Here is an 18,788-nt window from a genome sequence, read left to right as displayed (position 1 = left end):
TCAGTGGTGGAAAGTAATTGAGTACATTTCCACTTTTTTTGCTTCTTACATCTTACAAAAAGCAGCGTTTAATCTCTGTAACATTTCAGATGTCTGAGTTGTTAACAGTTACCAAATAGTGATTTTTTTTCCCCTCTAAACTTTTACACATGGTTTAATTTCTATAAATGTTGAAATGATCAAATATCTCACCAAAAGTCATGACCCCTCATCATCCCCTCAGATTTATCTGGTGACCGTGTTTGTGAGAGGGGATTTAATGCAGTTAATGACACTCTGTGGTCAATTCTTTAAGGTAAGACTGATTTGATAGAATTTGCATTATGCTATTTTAAGGACTGAAACATTAACCTAGCTACTCCTTAAAGACAGACCACACAAAAATCTAACTTTTTCAACTTTTTTTTTTTTACTTTGAAAAAAATTAATTCATACTCTACAGGACCTTTTACATTGAACTAATATGTTTCTCAATTCTGAATTAATGGAAAAGATAGGATTCACTCCAGCTTAGGCTTTTGAGCCAATAGACCTCTTTGTTAGGTTGATGGTGTTTCTGGTTCTGCTACATCATCGTGTGGGTCTGTATTTGAGTGGAATTGATGGTCTGCTGTTGGTGTTTGCGTGTGTGGGTCTGATGTGCTGGCAGTTTTACTCTTGAATACTTTGTTGGTGAGCCCTGACTACAAAGGTTGTTGTGTGGTACATGCTTCATGAGCTGGTGTTATGGATTTGATTCATCATCATCATCATCAGACATTAAGTTTAACAAGTATGGTACTGTAATGATTGTTAGACTTCAATTCACTGAAGCACGCGCCTGCGCTTTACTGGAAAAAAAGTTGACCCCCTCTGATTATCATTGTATAATTCGCACTCTGCCGCAGACTATGTCTCTGTGTCGATTTGAAACGAAGGCTACCCTTAAGATTAGTTTATCTTATCTCAAAGTTGAACTCTGTGTACTTAGAAAGTCACTTATGTCTTCATTATAAAAAAAAAAATCAGATCTTATCAAACTTCCTGTTCATATTGGTACACAGCCACAACTCTGCAACTTGCAGTGTATGCAACATGGTGGCATTACTAGTTTTACTTAACCACTGGCAACACGAAGAAGGCCTTGGCTGTACAGAGACATTAGCTCCAGTTGTTTAGCCTGGCGTCTCCAGACCAATTCCAGAGTGAATAAACATGAGCTCACTGGTTGGTCTTGTATCCAGGTTTCCAGTTGTTGGGTTTTCAAGGACAAGAAGTACAACGCACTAAACCTTCAACACTGGTGATGGTGTATTTTTCAATTATAATTTTACTTCTGTAAGAAGAGATGAAAAGTTATGACTGCCAGCACCAATCAGATGGTGAGTGAAGGGTGGTGATCTTCTTTCATCCTGGATGGATAAGAACTGCTAACCGCCAACTAGCAGCTGACACCTAAGTGTACTGAAGATTTTAATCAGCTGTGGCATTTCACCCTGCGTCAAATGTAAGCAACACTTGACTTCTCACCTCTCTTATAAACCCTCCACAGGAAGATGAGACAAATTTTAATCAACAGAACTTTTCTGCTTCCTCTGCTTGAGGGTGGGTGTTACCAGTTTTTTTTTTTTTTTTTTTTTCCAGCTGGTCTTGAGCGTCTGCAGAGAAATGTGTGTGTCTTTCATGCACAGGAAAAGCTGGCTTGACCGCACAGAGCTCTGAATAGAGCTGGATTTGTCCTCGGAACATCCTCAGTCCCGTTGTGTGCCCTCAGTCACCCCGATGTGTCCTACAAAATATCAATAAAAATAAGAGCTATCGACTGTCTGACTAACCCAGTCAGAATCAATAATGACTTGTATAACAAAAAAAAAAAACCCTCTTTGATACAAACCAGAGTGGAAAAGTTTGTTTAAGGTCACATGTGATCGCTAGAAAATGCCCTGGGAAAACTTTTATAACCAGCCATACCACAAGGTCAGCTATTTTTTGAGCCAGCAGTAGACAGCAGGAGATAAATGGTCCAAACTAGTGATGCCTGGATTCCCTCATGTACCTTCTCTTGTGGTCATGAAGAAAACAATAAGCATCAGTGCACTTTGTTATGCCATATTTATTGAATATAAAGAACTTTTGCTCATCAGATTTACTGTAAATCCCCATTTACCAAAAAAAAAAAAAAAAAATCCTTAAGTATGAGTTGTTTCCTGGAACTGACCATTCACCAGGCCCCGCCTCCCTTACCACACCACGTCTGTGCACTTTACACAGTGGCACATTTACCACGTCAGCGTTATTTCTGTGAGTTGGTTGAAAGTGTTGATTCAATGTTTTAAAACAATAATCCGTAAAAAAGGCGTTTTAACTATGCACCGGATGTCTAGGCACAAAGGTTAAAGCTGCATGTCAACATCCTGACCAGATGATGATCCATGCAGAGGGAAAATAAATAAAGAAACAGCATTTCTCTTATAATTCCTGTTCATACAATCCTGTTGGGCTGCATTGCTTCACTTTATTACAAGTGAAAATGGTTTTTCAGATGAGGACTAACTGATGTGTAGGTAATGTAATATTGGCTGAGGTTGAGTTTGCTGGAGTGTAAGCTTTGCCAAATCCAATAAAAAGCAGGACAGTGCTGCTGACTAGTCTAAACTCAGGACCACACAACGACTCAGTGGATGTGCTAGTGGTGAATGGGAACTTTTTTCTTTTTAAATCTTAAAAGTTAACAAAATCAGCGTGGAAATGAAATAGGGCTTGGTTGCTCTGGGTAGCAGACATGCTAACAACTGCGGCATTTCAATAGAAAAGAAATAGACATGCCATGCTAAGCTATGGTTGCTAAGGTGAAACTGCTCCTCTGGGAAGGTGTTTAATAGCAAGCGCTCAGTTGTTTCAAATTACAATCGCTGCACAAACTAACAACTGAACATGTGAATGAAATAAAAGATGTCTTCTATCATCCTTTATGCTGGATTATTTACCCTAGCTGCCACCGATCATCTTCATTCGCTGTTGACATTTCAGTGCAGCTTCTTATTTCCACAGTCTTGTTATTTTACCAGCATCATTGCCTTTTGTGTTGCATCTTTTCATCTCACTGGGTGTTGTGACAGCTGGGTGAGAGGAAAAATATCCTGCCGGGTGCCATCATGTAACACAGATGTGGCTACGCTCATTTGCATGTTTTGTCTCAGTCGACACATGCCTTCACAAACTGATGAGAATGTAACACATGGTCCGGTCATTTAGTCTTCAGCATGGATGTTTGTCAAGGTCAGAAACTTCGATTTCATAACAGATTTATATTAGCTATTCCGGCCTGAACGTTGCATGAAATACAAGTGATGATGATGATGGCACATTGTTGTTTAAATGGATTTTATTGAACATGTCAGGTGAGGGCAAACAAATCGGGGCTAATTCCTTTATGGTCAGCGCATAACAGAGATTTGCCATGCCACGGTCAGCATGTCTCACATTTTTTTCCCTCTCCAGGCTTCTGACCAGCACTGCAGATTGTTGCGTAATCAAGCGTGTCAGGCGGCTGACATATATTAAGGAGACAGGAACTACACACTCATCCATAAAGTGTGAGAAGAGAGGGCGAGGGAGTCGGAGGAGAAGGCCATCCGAATGCACACCACTGCAGTATGCAGTCGGTAGATCTGACGTTGCACTTCGGTGTGACAAACAGCTAGGGCGAGCTCTCACCTCTGGTCGTCTGGTGACGTTCATTTCCACAGAGGAAATGATGCATCAGTTTACAAACACAGTGTAAATTACCAAATTAAGTGGGGTGGAAATAAAGTGGTAGTGTTAAAAATACAAGCCTTAAATCAGATGATCTTCATCAGCAGATAGAGTTTGCCCAGTTGTCACAGAACATTGTTTTCTGGGCACTTTAAAGGAGCTATTTGTAAGTTTTGCTACTGCCAACGTTAGCATTAACAGCTTTTTACTCACCAGTCTAGAGGAAACGTTGCGAGTTCAGCATCAAACTTCATTCCTTTACTCGCCAAGAGCTGTCTCCAGAGGTGGAAATGCGACGCCAATGTCAACTCGTGTCTCTGTCACATCTTTTCTTCTACTGAGGTTAAGGTGGGAGCAGTGTCTTGCCTTTAAAAGAGGGACCAGTAACATCACACAGTTGAAACTGAAGTGGTTTTATTTTCTCACTTTATTTTCTCTCTTTGATTAGGAGGTGAATTTTGGTTACACCACCTGAGATTGTATTATTATATATAGTTTATTTCCAGGCCGGGATGGGAACAGCCCTGATGTTGAAATACCTGAACGAAGGACAGGACATTGACACACACTGTAAAGAGATTAATGCAAGAAAAGCAAATGCAGGTGAGAAAACAGAAGTGCTACGTGTGTTCTTCGGTGAGTACAGCGTCACCTTCAGGCATCAACGTGGATCAATGTTGTTTCCTGCTATTCACTGCTATCACTTTTTGAAAACACTGTTTTAAAAGATAAAGCACAAAAGCAATATGAATGGCATATTCATTTCATATCTGCTTGTGCCTCAAAGCTCCTCGTGTTAACGTGCAGAATCCAGGAATCATCCGTTCAGAGATACTGTTCAGGAAACCCTCCACTTAGCGCTAAGCATTTTTCAAACTGTGAGCAAGAATGGTTCCATGTAAACATTTCAACAGCAAATTTCCTCTGTAATTTCCTGCCCTCGGTTTTCATTGCCGTTCTATATAAACATCCACTTCTCTTGGTGTGTGTTTCACTGACTTATCAGGAAGATCTAAAGTCCACCGTGACAAAAGTGTGATTCATTTTGATTCTTTCTTAATGTTTAATTAGGAAATAAGTGTTTCAACACACTCTGGCATTTAACCTGGCAATATGACACATGAGATAGATCTAATCCATACAAATATATTACATCTAATGGGCCAAGCCTTTGTTTAAATTACATAGTGTGTACTTTATCTTCAAGACATGTAAGGTATTCACAGTCCCTTAACCTGTGTGTGACTCAGAAACCTCTACAGGCGAAGTGAGTGTGTAATTCAATCAGTAACTTAAAGCTGAAGGAAATCCCGTGGGAATAATGTATGAAGCTACTTATTGTTTGTAGTGTAACTACTTTCAAATTTGTAGAAATTTATTAAAAATGCATAGACTAAACACAAACTTTCAGTGCTGTGGTCGCAGCCAAGACACTTTGGGACGACAGGATATTTGCCTCAAACATCAACAGCGGTGTTTTCACATGTTAATCCATGGGGATGATGCTGGTGGCCAGAAAACACGAGCTCTGTCAATAAACAAAGTTAAAGTACAAATATTCATGAAGTGGAACAACTCTATTTAGTTTCTCATGAGGAAAAGCAAATAAACACAAATATTTATTTTAATCTTGTCCATTAACTGAAATCCCGATTTAGCCTAAAAACATTAACCATCCCCCATCCTTTTTTTCTTTCTTTCATCCCAGTGTGTTAAGGGATCAGTGTGTAGGATTTAGTGGCATTTAGCAGTGGCCCTCTCTAGAGTCAGAGTTTGGTTTGTCCATTCTGGGCTACTGTAGAAACATGGCGGTGCAACCAACACCTGCAACTAACCTGAACCACCACACAGGTAGTTTATTTTTTTCAACCCTCTGATATGACCCATAGGAGTGTCTCCCGAAATAGCGCCCCCCCATGGAACCTTGGTTGTCACGGTTACAATAATAAACACACGGACTGCACCGACAGCGGCGAATCTCCTCCCGTCGCCATGGTTACTATGATAACGGTCGTGGCTTGGTTAGGTTTAGGAAAATATCGTGATCTGGGTTAAAATTTGTACTTCCTCAACATTAGACGATCTCTGTTGTCATGGTTACGATAACATAAACTGTTATTTTCACATGGGAATCGAAACGCCGTTCTCCCGTGTCATATTCCCATTGGATGTTAACCCATCCATCCATCCATCCATCCATCCGCCCGCCCCACCATCCTCCTAACATGGACCTTGTCTCTCTTTATACTACGTCGCCCCGCACTTTTCCCTTTGCTCCTTTCATAATTACTACGAGCGCTAGATGTTGCCTAGCAACAAAACACAACTATGTGTCATAATAACCTCCTGCACAGACGACTGACAGTCTCGGTGCAACATGGTGGGGTCCGTGGAAGAGGATGCGCTCCCCAGATATAAAAGACTCATACGATCCCTATAGTTTCAGGTGATTACACACTAATAAAAACATTAATATAAATATTATATTCAATTTTATTTTGCCAGTAGATCCCGCCCTAAATTCTACAAACTGGTCCTTAAATGCCAAATAGGTTGTTATGTTGTTAAATATAGCAACTTAAAGTGCATTACGTATGGCAAGTCTACTTACTGTAGCTCTAACTTTAATGAGATCATGGGATAATCCCCGATAACGGCAGGGTCATACTACTGCTGAACCGAACTATCTCCAACGATTACCCCGCGGCTCATTACAAACTGTTGTGACATATGGACCGTCCACTGACACGCTATGCCTAACATCTGTTTATGTTTCATTACTTCGTCATTCCTGTTGTGGTCAGGCTGGAAAATGATGACTGTGCATTTTTTGTGTTTGGCCTCCCTGCACCGGTCCGTGCGCCATAATCCTCAAGATACTTATTCATGTTGATGACATCATTGGGCAAAGCGGTGATCATGGTTTTTTCCACTGTTTTTTCATAAGCTTTGGACGGCAGCGTGGTGAAGTAGGCACAGTTCAGGCCGTCCAACTCTTTTTCAAATGTCAAGTCTGTTGGCTCAGAACTGCCACTTTCCCTTGTAATAACATACAGACGCTTCCTCTAAGTAATAAAATCGTTTTTTCTTGCTCTTGTGCTTTTTGGTCTTTACCAACTTCTTATTTGTATTTATGCCAAGCAAGAAAAATCCTTGTTTGTGTTTGCAGTTGCTACAGAGTTAGCAACAGTGAACCTGAAACCATGTTATGTGCACAAGCTACAGAAATACTTGCCGACACAGATCAGGGAAAAGAAGGTCTTTTTGCGGAGTGATACGGTGTGCGCCGCGTAGGAATACGGTAGTTCACCGGTTCACAAACTGCAGTTCCAAAGGACAGCGCTGTTTGACGGTGAGATAACAGCACAGCAGCACATGACTATATATATATATAAGTACCTCAAACAACCCCACTTCAAACAACCCAAACTATCACTTTAGTCATGTGTATTGGAAGAGATACACATGACTCCAAGCAACAGGATTAAACAGGTTAGCTCGGACAACCCTGCTTCAGTCGTTTCTGTTAAACGTTTGATGTTGAAATATGTGATGACTTTGTGGACTTGTGGCATGAAACACTTTATGTTGTCATGTTCCCTGTTGGTTTTATTTCCTGTATTTTCAAGTTGAATAGTCATTGTGGGCATAAAAATCATAACTAGTAGCTGAGTTTGAGTGTGGGATCTTGGAGCAAACACCGTCCATGATGTAACACGAAGTATTGATGTTCTGTTTATAGCTGTTTGGTGTGAGGTCCCTCGCTGTGATATCTCCTAACTAGCCTGTCAGTATTTGCTGCTGATAACAGACAGAAAAAAAGGGGTTGATAGCAGAGGGGTGTGCCACCTATGGGGGCTGCCCCACTTGCTTCGTACAGCACAGGAATAACCTTATCTAGGTCACCTACACAGAACTTCACCGCCGCTGCCACATCCTCCTCCTCCTCCCCCTCCTGCTCTGCTGACCACACTGATAAGAATGAGTCTATTCAGTGAGGCTATCAGGCTTAGCGAGAGTCTGCCAAACCTGTACCAGTCCCAGCCATTTCTACGTCCACTTCATTGTCGGCTTTTTGACTCGCTTTCTTTCACTCTTTGTCCCTTTTGCTTTTTTTCTCACACAGGCAAAGGGGACAAACTTCTTGAGGTGGAGAGATGTTTCGCCTGAATAGACAACAACAGTCAGTTTCATTCAGTCTCTCATTCCTTCCTTCCTTTTGTTCCTTTTTTTTTCCCAGTCGCTCAGCCTAAAAAAAAAAAAAAAAAATTCTCATCTTCTTCCTTTTTAATGTCACTGTTTTTATCCACTGATTCCCCCACCACCGCTCCTGACCACAGTCAAATTAATCCAGCCGTGGGCCGGATTTCTGTTCATGCTCCTGTGCTTCCTCGGTGGTATGCTGGCTAGCGTTACCCATGGGAGTAGGGTTTCCTGCAGAGCTGCAGGAGGGCATATCTCTCACATTACCACCTGTTAGCTGGTACTTGTGAAGGTAGGGAAGTGCAGCAATGAGGTGAAGGTATGGCGACTTTTGCCGTTCAGCTGTTCACGGGAAAAAAAAATCTCTCTCCTTGATGATGACATCGCTTTAATCATTTTTGACTTTTATTCTGATAGGGAGTTGCTGCCTCCTTTTCTTTTGTTATAGTAATTACATTTAACAGGTTGGACCATGACCGCCATTGGTATTTAAAGGCGTGTATGTTTGTTTTAGATTATATATTAAAGATCAAATGTTTGGTTTACCTTTCTGTTGAATTGCACCAGCTGTTAAAAGATTACTGTAATCTACTTTTTAGTCATCAATCGCCCCACCCATAAATTTAATTGGTTCTTCCATGGCCCATTCACCAATCCTCCACCAAGTTAAGTGCAAATTGGTTCGGTACTTTTTGTGTAATCCTGCTGACAAATAAACAAACAAACAAACAAACAAACAAACAAACAAAGAGACAGGGATGAAAACCAAACCTAACCTCCTTGGCAGAGTTAACAAGTTCAGTTCAATCACATTAGCATAAAAACTAGTAAATAAAAAAGTATATGGAGAATTTTTATAGAGTACAGACCCAATGTGTCACCCAAGTTCAGTATTTATTAGTTCTAATATATATATTTTTTATTTATATATTAAATTCCTCCAAAAAGAAATGTCAGACATCTTTACTTTGGGTGTGATCAAGGTATCATGATGGTTACATGTCATGTTACATGACAGTAAAATATCACATAGTCGGTTGATTTACAAATGAAATATTTCAACTGTTGTACTCTACGGTCACCTGAAAGTGCTTCATCTGCTATTACACATTGAAATTACATTTCTGAAAACACATCAAAACCTTTCTGTGGTAGAACACTGCACATTATTCTCCTTGAGAATACGCAGAGATAAAGGCGTCGAAAGGAAACAGAAAAAAAAACAAAGGTCGAGCACTTATCAGAAAACTGAAACATCTGTCACCACATCGCTACTGTTGATATTTCTAAAGAGTCCCTATCATTTCAAAAGAGCACTTGTCTGGCGCCTTGAACATGGGGAAGGAAATTCCTTCAGCGTAAACAGCAATGTATAGAAAGAGATCACGCCTTTGATAGTCCAGCATAGTCCAAATAGCTTCAATAAGACCCTCCAGCGGAGAGGAAATGTCTGCCGCTGCAGCGAGGGGTGATGAGGTGATAAAGGGCGACAGCAGTGGCCCTCATCGGCTTTCAACAGGCTGGAGATGGCGGAGATTCTGGAGGTCCCATGACAGGTGATACACATCACACACATGAAGCACATGTAACATTAGCTAAAGTGTTTCAAGCCTCTGTGCAAAATACATACCCAAATTCACCCATGATTAATGACACGGCTAGTTAGCTGTTTCAGACATTACGGTCTCTGATGCGACGACAGTTCGCTGCCAGGTCGGAAATTTCATGAAGCACATGTGAGCGACCATGGGGAGAAAACTAGTTTTCAAAAAAACCTGGATTATCCAGTTTGTCCTGAGGAGTTTACTGTAGTGACGATTGACCCTTAAATTAAGGACATTTTGGAACTACACTGCAACTACTGTCTGAATAATGATTAAATTTCTTTTCCACTTGAGTGTATGTGACATCTCCTGCAGGGAGAAGGTTGTGGGGAGATGGTGAAGTGTGAAAAACAACAGGACTTTGACATTGAAAAACTTGCATCTGCTCCTGTTGTGGGTTTTGGAGCTAAGAAAACACTTGGTTAAGGTTACAGGGAAAATTGTGGCTTTTGGTGGTGCAGTAATCAAGTCGTGTTCTTCCAGCCAGCATTGACTTTTTTCAGTTTCTTACCAAGACCGCAATGTTTCCATAAACTTAGCAACTGCTTTTTGTTGCCAGGAGCAGATACTTTAGGTAGAGCAAATAACATATATTGACTGTTTTGCAGATATGAACAATTAATAACTTATTTTTGAGAAGGCAGGACTGATCCTTGCTAATGTTGGAGCGATATGCTCTTCAAATTGAAATTTTCTTTCTTTGCCAACCTTGATTCAAACATTATACATAATTGAATTCATTTAATTAATTGAATTTGTGCTGTTTGGGAAGCTGAGAAGTTGTTCTACTGTCAGTGAAAAACGAATGGGTTTTACACTGAAGGTCTCCAATAGATAATAAAACTATCTGATGAAATATGCTCATAAACCAAAGTTTATCACTGCTCTCCATTTGTGTCACACCTATTAACTTATGTGAACCGTAACTTGACGCACTGACAGGTCGCTGTTTATGTGTAGTCATGCAACGGTTAATGGTTTACCCGGGTTCCCCTCGCTCAGACCACCGACACAAAGTTAATGTGTAGAAGCGACAGCGGTGACATGAGCTCTGGTCGAATTTTGAGTTCAGTATTTATTAATGATCAACGTACAAATTGTTTTGAAAGCTGTGTACAAACTGCACAGACAAGACATCGTATCTGATGCTTCACAGGGCGTGACTGTCCCTTGTGTACTGCAGACTTCTGGCACCATGTGTCGGTTCTCTGATAACATACAGTTACTCTGATGAATATACTGTATGTTCTTTTTGAGGATGCCTTCTGCGCAGTAAAAAAGCATATATTTATAATCTACAATGCTCTAAATCTTGCATTGGTTGCAGAACAGTGTCTGCAGTTTAAGCTCACACTGATTCTGTGCAGCATGTCTGTGCAGTCTAGCAAAAAAACTGAACACAACTGAAGTGTCATCCCACACAGTCCCTCGCCCGCAGGCCCAGTGGCTGTACGAGAGAATACGAAATGACAGCCCCGTTGTAAATCTGGCAAATAGCACGACATGAGGAAGACCTCGGGGGTCAAGGCTGCCGAAGCAAGTGTGTTTGTGTGTGTGTATGTGTGTGTGTGTGTGTGTGTGAGTGAAAGAAAGAGCGAGTGTACAGGGAGAGACGGAGATAGATAAACAAAGACTGCTGGCAAAGCATTCATGGACATGTTCCAAAGTGAGTCACTACAGCTGTTTCACCAGATGGACGTGTCTTCTCTGCCTCTCCTGGGCAGGTGTTTTGTTCAGTTTATTCTCTAAAGATGCTCCACAGCAGCCTGATCCACTGACTTGGACACCTCGACAGTCGTATTTCTCTAACTATTAGCTCTGCCGTTTGTTTTTCCAAGCTCTAATACGCAGGATCTCTTGTGCATAGTCTCCAATAGTTTTGCATTGAACAGTTTGCTAAATGTTAATGCTAATTTCCCTGCAAATGACGCATGACACACTGCATTACACTGCATTAAATTACTCCAATGTGATGGTGCTAAAAATTTACCTCAAAGAGTGGCCATGTCTGCTAAAGTCTAGAGGAAACGTTGCAAGTTCAGTATTAAACTTTGTTCCTTTATTCGACAAGAGCTGCCTCCAGCAGTGGAAGCAACGCCAATATCAACTCTTGTCTCCGTCACGTCTTTTCTTCTACTGAAGTTAGCATGCTAACCAGCTAGCCCCAGCCCGTTCCGTCACTTTCAAATACCGAGTCACTGTAGCGTTGCTCTCTGAGAGACTGGTAAGTTAATAGCTGTTAATGCTAACGTTGGCTATGTAGCAATAGCAAAACAAATAGTTCCTTTAAGGAGGGGGGGGGCAGCAACGCACCAAGAAATGCACTATCAAAAGGCAGGAAGGAAGAGGGACAACCAATGTAAACAGGGGTGTAAACAACACGGCCTTTCAAAATATTCATAACAAGACGTTTCAAGGGGAAGGAAGAGAATTCAACAATGTTTGGACATAAGTGTAAGCGTGTGAAGCGAGACGGGGGATGCTAAAAAAAGGGAGCATCAAAAATTATGTAACAGCGCTTTGACGAGCTGTTCTGATCTCTTTGCAGATAATGATGATTGCAGTTAATTATGGTGTTGTAATACACAGAGGACATCAGGAAGCTGGTTGGACTGGGTGTTGTTTTCTGTCCCTGCGCCTCATGTGGGATACTGTTCCTGTTCCTGCTGCATAAGCCAGCTGACCTCAATTCAGCGTCTGGATGCTTCTTTCTTTTTTTTATTAAATATTTTTTGACACATACTGCTGCGGGGTTCGTTCTCATCAGCAACATAAAAATAGTGCTTGATTTTTATGCACAGTGGATTTATTCAGTGTCCACTCAAGGCCAATTCATAAATGGAAAGCAGACCCCATTACATGACATTTCCCTGACCTACACAATCTCCACCTCATCTCCCCAGCTCAAAAACCAGATAGTGTTGTCTCAGTGTTGGCAAAACAACGCGAGCGCCTCGGGCATTTAAAGTAAAAACAAATTGAGTAATGGGCTAGCTGATTGCCATCACACTTCCTCCCCATTGAGGTGCGGGACAAGTGTGAGGGGACCGTCGTCAGGCGCTCTTATGCAACCAGACACAATCTGTTTTGGGACCCACATATACATGTCAACACAAACACGTACTGCTTGAGACGAGGGAAGTCAGTCAGAGGTGATCGAGGATAATGATCGCACAAATATCTGTATGTACATCACATAGTGCACGGAGTGGGTCATTGGGTGCAGAGACACACGTAGCGTATACACTGTACATGTATTGTTGTTGCGGGACCTTTATCTGTGTGTAATTTTTTACAGCTAATGTCTGTTTGTATCAAAATATCAAAAAAAAATAATGCTGATGCTCTTCTTTTATAATGTCAAGGCGTAATTTTCTTGAAGATTCAAAAAGAAACGAAGGGCAGTCAAGCGTAGCTTCCAGCAGCAAGTCAGTAAAGGTTTGTAAACATAATGAACATTTAATAAATAAGGGAAAACTTGTTCTAACCCTTAACGAGGTAAATGGGTGTTTCAGAGGCTAATATTTTGAGTCACAACAAAACTCTGTTTTCAGGTATTACAGGGATTACAGTAACCTACTTCCCTCTCCTGCTTAAACCACCAGCATTTTCTTTAAGGTGATTATGAATGAACAAAGGTCTGCATTTATCGATAATTAAGGCAGCTTTAATTGTGTTAATTCAGTGGTGGTTTGCACCTGAGGCTTAGTTTTGGTTCTTGGGAATTTAACTCGATCCAACGGCAGCACTCCATCACTCCCGAGAGTTTCTTGAAGAAACAATGAAAAACGTTGTGTTAACGTGCTGAGCTTGTGCGTCTCTCCCTCTCAGTTATATGTCAAGGTCTTTCCTAAGATCCCTCCTTAGAAGGTAGATCTCATTACCTTAATATAGCGCGCAACAGCTTTAATCCAAAGCCTCGCTGCAAAACACACACGCAGTCACTGGCTGTCAGACTGCAAGTTCACTGACCATTAAATATCAGAAGCAGACAGGTTTAACGGGTTTATCGCATTTCAATTTCCCCCCTCTGACTTTAAACCCTACTCTGCAGGTCGGACTGCACCAAGCCTTAGACATTATTTGATCAGATGAAGGAACGTGGCACCGTGGCGTTAATAAATGTTTACATTAAAGGTTCCTGTAGAAGATTTCCGGAAACCAAAAAGCCAGGGAGAAACTAAAGAGACATTTGTGTGAAGACTACAAGTTTGAAAATGAAAGAAATCTGAGGGGGTGTGGATTTAGAAAGAAGTGAGATACCCAGATCTCTATTGAATTGCATTGTGGAAAATGTGTAGGCGCCAAGTTTTTGAAAAGGAAGGAGACGGCATGGACCAAAAAACAATGATATCTCTTGTCAGGAGTCTGACTGTGTTATGGAAGTAAATAGAGTGATACTGATGTCAACATGTGACCAAGAATGAAAACATGAATGTTATTACTCGGTTTCTTTGTCTTAAGGACAATAGAAGTTAAATTTATTGTATTTATTGCAATTGCACAAAGAGGATTATTGTTGAAATATCGCAGGAGCAACAGTCAACACTTCATAACCAGTGGTGACGCAGTGTGCAGCTTAATAGTAGCAGGTCTTTCACGATGAAGCAGAAAAACAGACTTTAACAGCAAAGTCAAGACGATATTTTATCGTTTACATTCAGCATTTATGTTCTGCTTAAATTCTCCATGTGTAAGGTTTGTTTTGTTTTTGTTTTGTTGTTGAGAAAAGAGACGTCAGTGCACTTCATGCCCTGTACCCACCATGCCTCTTTTACGCTGATGCTTACTACTACTACTACTACACCCAAATGAGTAACTTGTAGCGGCGGCGGCGGCGGGCGGGTTCAGTACCCAGCCCTGCCGAGATGAGCTACGGTGAAATATCATCGAGCTGCAGTATACGTCAGAAATTAAGGTCAGTGCGGCAGTACAGGGTTTAAGATTCGCAGTGTGAGAACACAAATGTGGAAATAGAAAGAGAATAGATGCTAAAAATAGAAGCTGGTGAATGGAGCTTTATGTAAACCAGAGACAGATGTATGAACATAATCGGTGTTATCAGATGTCACTTGATTGATTTCTCAGTGAAAGACTGATCAAAATAAATGCATGTGTCCTAAATAGGTCAAAGGGTTTAAAGAATATGAATAATTTAACGGTAAAGCTATACTCTATGATTTTGTAACCTCTATATAATAATTTCTGTGTGTGCATCTTGGACATTCACTTATATGATTTGTATCCTGCAGTCTCTAGATCACTGTACAAGTATGGTGACAGAACTGATTATATAAATGCTGTCCATTTTAATTTAGGGATTGGATCCAACGGAGAGATAATCCATCATTTCATGGGCTGAACATTAGAATGAGGTTTCCAGGAATCTGAAGGCCTGCAGTTATCAGTGTTCTCCCCTTTTTCCATTTCTCCACGCCGTCATTTATCAGAGATCCTTTAATATTTCATGTGATTTATGGTTACCATGAGGCAACTCTCGACGCTCCACGCACCAAAACTTTCAAACCAAACCCTTTGTAATGGTAATAAGCAGTAGATTTTTCTTTTCTTTTTTGGTGCAGATTACAAGGAACTGTTGTGTGAAACTGAAACACACACACACAGATTATTTTTGAGCTTCAGCAAATACTTCATTTTATGACAGAGTGGGGACTTGTGTTGCAGAGCATTTCTGAGGAATTGTACATTTAATATTTTTAACAGATGGTCTCCCCCACAGATGGAAACTCTCGCTCTTCACCTGAAGAAGCCTGTCTGCGCAAAATCAGTCAGTCAAATAAAATAGTAGATGAACAGAATATGAATAAGAGAGCACTGTGGTACCATTTGTCCACTATGTAGTCCCCAAAGAAACCCTGAACAAGCACACAGACACTGTCTTGTTTGGCTCCTGTGGCTCTTTTTGGACTAAGACAACTTTTCTTGCCAGTAAACAAGGGGGAGATGAGTTACTGGGAAGGCCAGGAATAACGGGTGTGTGGGGGGATTCAGCGTACACATCACATGCGCCAAGTCTTCCCACAAATAACACTGTTGACCGTCCTGTAACTGGGCGGCACAGGAACGAGGCCAGCAGCAGAGGATGCCCGCGGATAACAAGATGTGAATATGGCCGAGTGGCGGCCCAGAGCCTCGTCTGCGCACGTCGTCAGCTGCACGGCGACAGACGTTTCAGCACCCTTTCTTTTTTGGCTTTTCATCACCGCCTGCCACCCGCCCATCACCCACCGGGTGTGAGCCGGCTGCACCGGCAAACAAAAGAGCTGAGATGCACAAAGGGTTTTAATATTCCGCTCACACCCTCAACAGACCAACTCGCCACACGCTCCATACACTGTGAAATATCCACTAATCTGTTGTCAGTTTTTTAAATATATACGTTTTATTAACTTTAATGCAACGTGGCTCAGACAGGAGCAGCTGCAGGGTTTTTGCATTAACTGGTTCTTTAAACTGTAAAAATGCAAATCTGATTGACTCAAATTCATATATTTCAGTTTATTGAACTTGTTTTCTCAAGTTTAACTTTTTTTTTTTTTTACGGTGGCCCTGAGATCTCAACGCACAAGTAGTGTAAAATTTGCAACTTAAGAAAACACATGCAAATAAAAAAAAAAACACAGGAAACATCTTTTAAACATCAATTTGACAACAGATTTGCTGCAAATACATACAACACAACGCAAAGTGTTTCCAGGGGAGACACAAAAAACTGATGCGAGGGCGCCCCCTGTGGCCCAGAGTGCGAACCATGGCGGCGTAGTCCGTAACCTCAGCGACTTTTAACGTGAAAAATCACAAAGCTGTAAAAGACAAGTGTGTCCCAGCCGGGTTCATCACTTTTTAGTGTCCCCCTGGAAACACTTCCCTTGTGTTGTCAAGTTGATGAAGATGTTTTCTGGATTTGTTTGTGTTTTGTCTATTTACATGAGTTTTTTGTAATCTGCGGAGCATTAAGTTCTCAGGGCCACCGTGGACAGACGACTGACACTTGGACACGCCTAAAATGTTTCTGGAGTGTAGTGAAACAGTTTTAGCTCTTTAACCAGAGCTCAAGTTCTCCTCCATGAAAAGTCAACATTTGGATGCTTACGGATTAAGAAAAGCCATTATCCTGTCCAAGCTAAATTTGATGTTTTGTTTTGGTTTTTTTTTTTAATATGTTGAAATGCATGGATTTTGCCTCATTGCATCTCCAACAGAGCAATTGTTTCATTTCAAGGCCTTGATCCAAAATACCCATTCACTTTTCTTTGTTGTTGTATTCCACAGAGGAGCTTTAGCTTTGGTGTTTGCAAACCACAAATGATAATTGTAGAAAATGTATTTGTATTTGGGACATTAATATGAATGGGAGATAAATACAGAGAGGTCCTGGCTTGTTTCTGCCGATGGTCAACAAACCTCTAAGTGTTTATACAGTAGCTTCCTTGGTGAAGGTTTGTGTTCCCTTCAGGGACACACACTCGAGGACATGAGTGGAATATGAATAGTCGACGGCTGGAGAGTTTTTTTTTGTTGTTGTTGTTGAATAGAAAGTAGTGCCAAGGATCACACTTTAAATCCAGCTTGTTCCTCGTTCATTCAGATGCATATGAACCCTGCGAGTTTCCCTCTCAGCCTGGTGCTCTGGCTCGCTTTTTTCTTTTGAGAGTCCAGTTCTCTGTCCCTCCGGCTCTGCAGCTCATTTACTGTGAGTGTGTCCGGTGAATAGCAAAGAGCTCCTCGGACTCCTTTTGCCGCAGACCTCTTCTCTCCCTCTTGACAGTGACCAAACTGTGCAGAGGAGGACGTGCTTTGCATGGCAACACTGACGAACATCATGTATTTGAGTCTATTTATAGTCATCATTCTTCTGCACGTACAGTATTTACTTCAGAAACTTTGATGACTGTATAAAGTATATGAGGGTTTACAGTGTATGTGGTGATTTATCTCCTCTTTACATGCTGCAGTAGTTGTTACATACTTGTCTTGCATACAGTATGGTGCAGTGTTTAAAATAACACCTACTAGTGGATTCACCGCAGACGAGAAATATGGCAAATTTCCAGGTTTTTGTAAAACAAGGCTGCAGATCGAGGGAACACGAACAGAGCTGCATGCAGTGTGTTTGACTCCAGTCCAACTTTGCTATCAGAATTCATAGATGCATCATTTTAAAAAGGAAGATTCAGTAAAATGACTGTTTTAAAGCAAAGAAACAGTTGCTGGAGTCAGTGGTTTTTTTTTTTATTTTTTAATCCATTTGATAAATGCTGAAATCTAGTTTAAATACAAATTGGGATTATGTGAAATCTTACATAATGTAATCCCTGAAAGGAAAACAGATGAAATCAAAGCTGTGTCCTGGCGGACTTCATTGGAATTTCATTTAACCCTCAGTGGGAGCCTCATAAAGGGTTGAACTGCCTAAAAACATTAAAAACACACACATGCATACCACTACCATCATTTACACAATTAACCCGCCGTCACTGAACACACACTGACCAGATGTGTAAAGCCTATAGCTTCATGTATTTCCTCCAAATACCCTGCTGACTCTTTTCCCTGAAGCAAACACGAGAGGACCCGAAAAGAAAACAAACCTCTCAACTTAAACATTTGCCAGATCCTTCTTATCGTTCCTTCCTCTGCGCCTCTTGAGATGCCATATTTACCCGGAGCAGACCCAAAGTTTCACTCGCATACTGTCTGAATTATCAGGCGTAACATCCCACACACTGATTATGTGTCTTGGGTTGGGTTCTGAATGAATCGTGTAATTAAGGAAACACAGATTTCGTACTGTTGTCATCATTTGTGTCTGTAAAGTAAACCACTCGGATTACGTAAACTGTCCCCAATCCAGTCGCTCCAAATGAATCATCTGGACTCAGCCTGTGTATTTTTTTTGGACGCCGTCTGTCTGAGAAGCCTGTTGGGCACAGGAAGAGGACAGAAAAAGGTCACAGTCTTTCGCTCTTGTAAGAGGCAGCCGCTCAAATGCTTTTCCATGCCACTCATCCATCATGATCTCTGCCTTCAGCCCAAATATGCTCTGTATGTTGTGTGTGTGTGTGTGTGTGTGTGTGTGTGTGTTTGGGGCTCACGGGCCTCTATATGTTGTGTGTGTATGTGTGTGTGTGTGTGTGTTTGTGTGTGTTCGGGGCTCACGGGCCTCTGTGTGTTGTGTGTGACTGAAATGACCTTTTCCAGCAAAGGCACAGGACGTGCTTTAAA

Source organism: Seriola aureovittata, chromosome 20 (assembly GCF_021018895.1).
Source record: "Seriola aureovittata isolate HTS-2021-v1 ecotype China chromosome 20, ASM2101889v1, whole genome shotgun sequence".
NCBI lineage: Eukaryota > Metazoa > Chordata > Actinopteri > Carangiformes > Carangidae > Seriola > Seriola aureovittata.
This window is presented reverse-complemented; position numbering follows the sequence as displayed.